The sequence below is a fragment of the Phodopus roborovskii genome, unplaced genomic scaffold, assembly GCF_943737965.1.
Source record: "Phodopus roborovskii unplaced genomic scaffold, PHOROB, whole genome shotgun sequence".
NCBI classification, from domain to species: Eukaryota; Metazoa; Chordata; class Mammalia; order Rodentia; family Cricetidae; genus Phodopus; species Phodopus roborovskii.
In genome coordinates, this window is record NW_026126410.1 from 41,858,882 (window position 1) to 41,868,353 (window position 9,472).

Below are 9,472 nucleotides of genomic sequence, written 5' to 3' on the forward strand. Positions count from 1 at the left end.
CCCCTACCCCTCCTCCCAGGGGGGGAAAAAAAGCTGGCTTGCATCATGAAGAAGGAGCCACACATATAACAGTGGCCCAGGTGCAAACCCAAACTCAGGGTGAGCCAGAGGAGGATCTTAAGATCTCTGTCTCCTCATCTGTAAACAAGCTGACTGGAAGTAGCCATTGTAAGGAGCACTTTCAGTGCAAGCCCATAATGAGGGTTGATAATGGTGAAAAGTTAATGACTATTATCAAGAGTCCTTTTAACTACACAGCACATCAGGGAGTTTGGGTTCCACAGAAGTAAGCATTTCGGGCCAGCTGGTGCCAGAGAACACAGAGTATGGTTCCTGTGGTTGGTGGGGTATGGATCCTCAGCTGCCTCGCCTCTTTCAGCCCCTGGAGAGAGTGGGCATCTAACCTACTCTTCTGTCTATACCATCAGGCAGTGGATGCTTCTCTGTGGTTTCAGCACAGAATAGACTGGGAACGCAGTCCTGGAGGTAAAAGTACAGTGGGGCTCACATGCATCCTGTCGCAAGACTCACTCTTGTGAATACCATCGGGGTGCTTAAGGAAATGCCCATTCAGTCTCTGAACTCAACCAGACCCTACGTTTGTAAAATCCTCAGATGAGTCCTTTGCACATGAAGGTTTGATATTCACTGGAGGGTGAGGGGATTAGACAGGACGGCCCTCGGTGCTTTCAGTCTAGTCTCTTGCATTGAAATGGAGCTGGGAGGAGAGAGCCTTGGAGCATTTTCTGCACTCTTGCCTCAAGGAGTTCACCATGTTTTGGGCTTTAGAGAAGTGGCCCTGGATGTGGTGTGAGAAGCAGTGTAAGCAGATGTTTCTCTTCCACCCACCAGTTGCCAAATAACCACCCAGAGGCTTATATTAATTATAAATGCTCAGCCAATAGCTCAGGCTCGCTACAAGCTTACACTTACATTTAAGCTAACCCATTTTCCTTATTTATGCTCTTCCACATGGCGGCACATTTACTAGCATGGCACGTTCATCTCCTGCTCCCTATGCATCTGGCTGGTGACTCCAGACCCCACCCTTCTCCTGCCCATCATCCTTCGTTTGGTGCAACCGCCTATACTTCCTGCCTGGCTCCTGGCCAATCAGCGCTTCATTATACCAATTCAAGTGACAAGTCTTTACGAGAGGGTTGTCTGTTACGGGAGGCACAGACGAGGCCACATAGCTGGCGAGTTTTGCTTTGGAGACTGCATTGCCATGGATGAGGAGGCTCTGTCTGATTGTTTATTGCCTCCTTGGCTTTCCACTGCCAACGTGACCAGCGCAGTCACCTTACAGAGAGAGCACAGCCCCCAAAACAAAAGATAAAACGGTTCTACTATGAGACTGGTGGCCAAGTCTGGCACCACATGGGATCCTAGGGTCTGAGTGTGTAAATGTCTGCTCCCTCTGGGGGATGCTGAATGTACAATGGCCCAAGTTGTGGACACAGAACTCCCTTTCCTGATTGGAGCAACGGTTGAGATTTCACTTATAAAGCAACACAAGCCATCGATTTCCCCAGAGCAGTGAGCTCGGCGCTATAGGGCCTCCAACCCCTGTCGCCCAGGCATCTCACACACGGCAGTAGGGAAAGAATCATCCTACATATCTCAGAAAAATATCTCAGTTCTTTGTACACAACGTGCTTTCCGCCTGACACAATAGTCTCCAGTCAAGGAAATAGCTATTGGCTGGAATTGATCGCAAAAGTGCCAAGATAGGTTTATTCACTTCAATGACTAGGTGACTCCAGAGTGCAGTCTGGGCTGTCGTCTTCAGTGTTGCTGCCTCTTGGAAGCCATTTTGTTTGTACCAGACTTAAGGGGAGGAATGACCTGTTTCCACAGAGACTCCATTGGCTCAATTCCTAGTTATAGCACAAAGAATAAGTTATACATAGTAAGACATGAGAGCCAGCACCCAGAGTAATGAGCTAATGTGGAAATGAGTTAATCCAGCTTGGCATTTAGAGCTAAGGGCTTGTTCTCTATGTGTCAGTCTGAAAATCAAACTCTCTTGGAAATGCTCCTTGAGGCATTATTGCCACTAACTGTGTGTGAGCGTGTGTGTGTGTGTGTGTGTGTGTGTGTGTGTGTGTGTGTGTTTCTGTGTTTGCTTTTGTTTTGTTTTATTTTGAGACAGGATATCTTTGTGTAACCCTGGCTATCTTGGAACTAGCTCTGTAGATCAGGCTGACCTCAAAGTTTCAGAGATGTGCTTGCCTCTGCCTCCTGAGTGCTGGGATTAGAGAACTGCACCACCACCACTATCACCTGACTAGCCACCAACATTTTAAAATCGAGAATCTGTGGGTGTGAACACTGGGCTATGTGACCTATCACAAATACATTTTCTGACATAAATACAAAGTCATGGCACAAAATCTGACTTACTGGCATCCGCCATGTGGGACTTACGTTATCTTTAACCCTCAGCTGACACCTGAGCTCTCTGTGTCACTGGAAATCCCATGTGAGATTCTTACATCCTACTATAACAGCTCTGGCTTCTCCCCTCTAAATTTGCCCCCTCTGCTTGTCCCTGGGACCTCAGATTAGCTAGAATGATCTACAAACCTCCATCAATCAGCCCAGTCCCACAGCTGAGCCATGTCAGAGGACTGTGACAAGCTTGCCTGCAGGAATCCTAACTCACCCTCCACGGACTTCCTAGGTATTTCCTCAGGAAGAGCTTCACAAGAGAACGACACAGGAGGAGAATTAGATGTCAGGTGTTTTCCATTCCACCACCCACAAGAAACCAGGCTCCTGGTGATTTGCTCATGGTAGTTTAAAGGACCAACACAGAGGTAACAGATCTGCCTGGTGGTGGGAGTCCAATCCAAGCAAAGCTCCAAGAACTGTTGTTATGTGATCCAGGGGCGGGGATGACGATGCAGCCCTACACAGACACCAGGGTGCTTCTTTCTTCTCTGGTGGGGATCTCAACATTTTAATGAAATAGAGTTTGTCTCTCCTGACTGGTGTTCCTTAACTTTTGGGACAAGACTTCTGTAAAACAGTTTTAATGTTTGTTACAGAAACAGCTTTGCCTTTGGGCTCAGGCTGCTGCTGAGTTATAATTATAATAATAAATTATATTACTAGGCTGAGTTTGTTTCATAACCTCTCATTTGTTAGCAGCAAGTGAGGCTCATAGTCGTCTCTGAGAGATGAGAAACAGAAATTCACTTTGTTTAATGCATCTGAGTCACAGTTACAGAGCTGGTAGTAGTCCATCCTGTACAGCCTGAGAGGGCAAAGAAAAGATTGTGTGCCAATAACAGAGGTTAATTAATTTATCCAACCACACATGCCTGGATGCTGGGCCTTCCACATTGTGCTCAGATCCAGGGGTGAAAAATATGAGGGTCATGCTAACTGCCTGGGGGAATCTAAGGACTTTAAGACATCCAGCTAGGGGCCGTACATGTGACAGTGACTCATTGTGTAGAAAATACTCATGTGTCAGAGCAGCTGGCTCCACTGCAGGGGAGAAAACAGGAGATTCAAGAGTCATTTTATCAAGTAGAATGCACTGAAAGGCTACTCATTATCTGGTAGACATTGAGACAGGTCTGGATGGATGTCTAGTGGGTTTTGATGGACAAAGCAATCATGACTTCCCCTGGTCATAGTGCCATGTGATTTATGTGAGACTTATTTTGACAAGAAATTGGGGAATAATTTTCACAAAACCCACATTCTGTTTCTCTATTGTCAGATATCTTCCCAATGTGCTCACGTCTTTCATTGTTCTCAGGCACTTTGCAGGACTTGGTCTGGCTTCATCTTCTTGGTGGAGAATGCTGAAGTTTGTCTCTAGACTGTGGGTTCATTTCTGTACTCATCATGGCAGGGCTCCTCAGCCTCAGGGTGGTTGATATCTTAGGCTGGAGGACTCTTTGTGGTTGTACGGGTCATGTGCTTTAGGACATGTAGAAGCATCACCAGCATCTAGCAATTGTATGCTGGGATCCTAACCTCCGTCCAACCCCACCGCCCAGAAAACATCAGTGTCTTACAGAAAAGGTTTTGTTTCTGTGCTTTGTGATGGGGTCTAGCATGTGACTCAGGCCAACCTTGAATCTTTATGTATGTAGCAATAACTAGTGAAAAAAAGAGGGCACAGATTTGAAGGAGAGCAAGGAGGGGTATATGGGAGAAATACAGACCATACCAGACGGCATAGAGGCTAGTGATGGGAGATGTCATTCTGTAAATATGTTTCTCTTATTGGTCAATGAATAAAACACTGTTGGCCAATAGGAATGCAAGATAGGTGGGACTAGGAGACAAGGACGGAGAGAGACTCTGGACACTCTCTCTGGTAAGCCAAGACCACATGGAAATTCTTAGATTGATAGAAATGGGTTAATATTTAAGACAGAGCTAGTCAATAAGAAATGCTAGTAACAGGCCAACAGCTTTATATCTAATACAGCATCTCGGTGTATTATTTGGGGCTGGCATGGCAATGGGCCCAGGCTGGTGGGAAAACTGCTGGTAACAGGCTGGTCTCTCTCTAAATGATCCATTGAATCCACCAAGTACTCTAAAATGCTCCTCAAAATTCTGCACCAATTTGTACTTCTACTAAAATGTCTGTTCCCATAACTGCCTGGACCTGATATCTGACCTTTATATTCTTATAGCAATGAAGGAGTGTACAATGATAACTATATGAATATCACTTCACCTAATATATAAAGTGATATCCATCTAATCTGCACATCACTTTATTTGTGAAGTGCTATCTACATATGTGTAAGCTCTTCTCAGGAATAATAAAGATTAATGATATGAAAACCGTTGTTCTTCTACAAATCATTTCCACTTTAGGTTTGTGATAATTTGTTAATGCGGTTATAGTTGCCTTTTGTGTTCATTCCTGTATTCTGGATCACAGTTCAGTAATCCATAGCAAGTCAAGTTGGACCAAGTGTGGTTTTATGAATAAATATAATGGAACACAGCCACATCCATTCCACATCATGACCAAAATTGTTTTCATGACACAGCAGAGCTCTCAATGTGATCATGTGTCACAGACTAAACATTAACCGTCTGTCTCTTTAAGAAGTTTGCTGATTCAACACCAAAGAAGACCTGACAATAGAAGGGGAGTATGGCAAAGAAGAAATTAGCATGTGGGGGGGAAGTATGGGAGAGGTTAAATATGATCAATATGCCTGACCCCACACAGGTTAAGGTCAAGCAAGCATGCAATGGGGCAGGCAAAGACCAGCAAAGCAGAGGACTTAGGTCTTTACTCTCCCTAAGACTTATCATCGATGCTCATTTTTTCCCAGAGAGCAGTCAAAGGACTGTCACTAACACCTGGAGCATGTATTTGCAGGTCAAAGAGTCATCTTCTTCAAAGGACTTCAAGCCCAAAGGATATGTCAGTTCTAAATAATTGCATAAACCCCTGCCCCATGACACCCGTGATGATGGCACAATGAGGAAGTGTGATAACTGCTTGTCTAGAAGAACAAGGAGGGGTGTCAGAAAAGCTGGCATTACAGGAATTAGGAGTTGGTTATTCACAGAGAAAGACTGAACGAACAATGCGAGAAGGTCTTGGAGTAAGATGCAAACCAGATCTCCTGCCAGACAGCATCAGTGTCCAGTGGGAAGGGACATTAGAAGCCAGAGACCCAAGCAAGCCTTGGCATTTCACAGTTAGTACTGTGGGAATTTACTTTGGTATTGATGAGAAACTGCTTTGGAAACTACTCAGCTGCAAAATGTAAATGCCTCTTAAGGGTCTGCAAGGGGCACTGTAAGATGCAATTGTCTTGACTTGTTAACCACACATCAAACCCATGCTTGCACTTCCAAGTGCTGAAATGTCACCTTCAGTATCCAGGCAATTCCAAACAAATCCTGAAATGACCTGTCATGGCCGTAAGTGCAGTGCACTTTATTGTCTACTGTGTTACAGTGAGTGACCCAAGATGGAAAGGCTGTAACAGGGACACGTCTGCTCTAGCTGCTCTGCAACTTTAAACAAACAGCTTCAGAGGACACTGGGGTGGTGCTGTGGCAGTCACCTGGCTTTGGGGAGCAAGTCACATGACTCAGCACCCCAGCCAGCTCTGCATCTCTCCATTGCTGCCTACTGAGCAAAAAGGCTCTCTTTCCAAGGCTGAGAGAACCCCAGGTCTATCGGGATAAACAAATGTTTTTAAAGGCAACTGGAGAGCATGGCCCTTCAACAAATTAACAATAGAGAGTACTAATTAGGGCCTAAGATCCTCACAGCCATTAAGTTCTGGCCACGAGTGCAGTACCAAACATGAAATTCTCTTGAACACACAAGTCCCAAACCCCAATCAGAAAATGGTTAGCTGCCCCATAAGAGTCATGCCACTATACCAGCATAGTATTTGTAACTTGCCTGGGAGGTCCATATTATGATATGTAGAGTTGAATGCTAGGTAAGATCATTGATAGTTTTTCTTTCCCAGCAACCCCCACATCACCTCCTGACACTGTTTTACTTTTTTGTTTTGTTGTTTCAAGACAGAGTTTCTTTGGAGCCTGTCCTGGAACTAGCTCTGTAGATCAGGCTAGCCTCAAACTCACAGAGATCTGCCTGCCTCTGCTGGAATTAAAGGCACGCGCCACCAATGCCTGGCTACCTTTTGACACTGTAAAAGCTGGATCCAGGCCATTTTAGATGTGGCTTAGTGGACAGTACAAAGTGAACTCTGCTGTGTGTATCAGTTTGCTCTTACTGGTACTAAAAGGATATTGAAGGTGAAAGTATTTGTAGTATTTAAAACTATTATGTATTCAAAATGAACAGCCCCAGAGTCTAATAATTCCTCAGAATCTTCGTAACAGCTACCAAATGATAGCAACACAGCAATTTTTCCTGTGTGACCGCAGAGAAAAAAAAAGTGAACATAATACTGAAAAGTTGGCCAATTGTCCATTGGGAACACAAGTTTAGTACTGGAGAGTGCTATAAATCGGACATTGTATGTTTTATGTGTTTCCCTCCTACTAAATAATTCAGGAAAGAGAGTTTCCAGGAAAACTACTTTAAGGAACTTTCACTAAAAGATGAAAACTGTGTTTGTAAGACTTTTGAAAGCATCCAAAAACGGTTCCATTAAAGTACAATACAATACAATGTCATATCAGTTTCTTTTTCATATTTTTGGTTATGAGCCTAGCCTTTAACAGCTGAGCCATCTCTCCAGCCCCGGTTTCTTTTGAAAAACATTATCTTTATTTTATGTGCATTGTGTGAAGGTCTTAGTTCGGTACTGAGAACTGAACCTCTGGAATGGTGGCCAGTGCTCTTAAGCACTAAGCCATCTCTTATCTGTCACAAGTTCTAAAGCAGGAGCCTGCGTAGGTAAGCAGTCTCGGAAGACAGGTTTTATTCCTTCAGAAGGCATTGCGATGGTTGTCTGTGTCCTCAATGAACATCTTCAGTAGACACACAAAGCTGTGTGTTCAATGTACATACCCAGAATACCTGGCGGCCTCTAGATGCCTCATCGTCTATTATCGCCTGTTAGTTTCCCCTTCTTCAGTAAAAACTGGATACAGTGGGGGAGAACCAGTTACTGAAGCAATCTGTCTTCCAGTCGTCAACACACATGAAAGGTGTCCAGTTACTGCTCTATTGCTGCGAAGGGATGCCTTGCTGCGAAGGGATGCCATGACCAAGGAAACTTATAAAAGAAAGCATTTAATATGGGGCTTACTTGTAGTTTCAGAGGGTTGCCTCATGATTGTCATGGCAGGGACTGGTAGGCCCATAGCCATAATGCTAGAACAGTAACTGAGAGCTTACATCCCAATCCACAGGCAGCAGGCAGACAGAACAAGGGAGATTGGACCTGTGGAGGCCCACTGCTAGTAATGCACAAGCCATACCTCCTCCAAGAAGGCCACACCTCCTCCAACAAGGCCACACCTCCTCCAACAAGGCCACACTTTCTTGTCACAGGGGTATCTCACTTCTCCGGAGGACATCAGCGGTATTAAATTGTGAGTACACCCTGCTGTAGTATTACATCATCTGAACAAGACATCATCATATTTTGGGGGGCTTCCCTTTAACATACGGAAACTATTATGTTGCCTATAAGAAGCAGGGAAGATTAGAATTGTCTTCTCCCCACCCCTCTCTTCTATGACGCCATCACTGGCTCTCTTGCAAGGTAAACCCCTGCCTCATGGCCAGACATCTGATGGACCGATGGAAATATTGCAGAAATATAACAAATGTCCCTTAAAACCATATCTCACTACTGACCCAGAAAACTTTCTCACGAAGATATGGGAAATAAAACAAATTTATTAATGAATACACCTTAAACCAGAACGTGGCTAGCACCACGAACACTCAGCTAAAACAACTGCAAAAACAGGATGAAATCCCACACTTTCATGCAGTAGAGCAGACACAACCCATTTCTTACATGTTCTCAAAATAAACAATAATTAGTCCTCAAGTGAGATTTGACAACACCATTTGTCATGTGTAATGTGTTATAAATATGCTCAGTAATTGGGCTGGCCATCTGTGCAAGCTAATGGGCTTTACCAAAATGAAAAATAATCCTCTCATATCTTTATGATAAAAGGAAGTTTGGAAGCAAGGAGTCTACTAAACTCAAGATCCTGTCATGGGAGGCTGTGCTAGCCTCTGACGAGTCCATTTCAAACAGACAACTTCACAGCCCTAAAAACCTGCAGAAAGACCTTCCTACACTTCAAAGCCTGGAGAGGTTTGTTTCCCTTCTCAAAAGAGTTACAAATGCACCAAATAGAGAAAATAATCTATGTTTTCTAAAGTAAACTCAGTAATAAAAAGGGTGCAGTAAGTATTTAGCTTATTTTCAGCAGAGGTAGGGAAACCTCATAGTTCGATTTGCTTTTGCCTTTTTACAGGTACCATCCAAGAGTGGCCTCCTGTGAAGACTGCAGCTGCCATGAGTCACACTAGGGCCACAAGGGAAAGTACATTTCCATCCCAAGGACTCACTACACGCTGTTTCCACACATCCACTCACCTTTACATACATTTTACAAAAAGCATACTTCTCATATTCTAGAGAGATGTCTCTTTCCCATGAAAAATATTGAGCAAACTGTGTATTGATCCAGTGTCCAGTCCCGGATGATGCCTCCATATCAGTCTTTTGTAAAGGTATCAGGCAGCCGCTCTTTTGGAAAACATGCTACAGTGCACCCAGGATAGAGTTCATTAAGTTTGGGTTGTTGTGAATTTTCTTTAATGTTGTCTTAGTCGGGGTTTCTATTACTGTGAAGTGAAACCATGACCACAGCAACTCATAAAGGAAAACAGTTAATGGGTGACTCACAGTTCCAGAGGTTTAGTCCATTATCATCGTGGTGGGACATGGCAGCATGCAGGCAGACTTGGGGCTGGAGAAGGAGCCGAGAGTCCTACGTCTTGATCCACAGACAA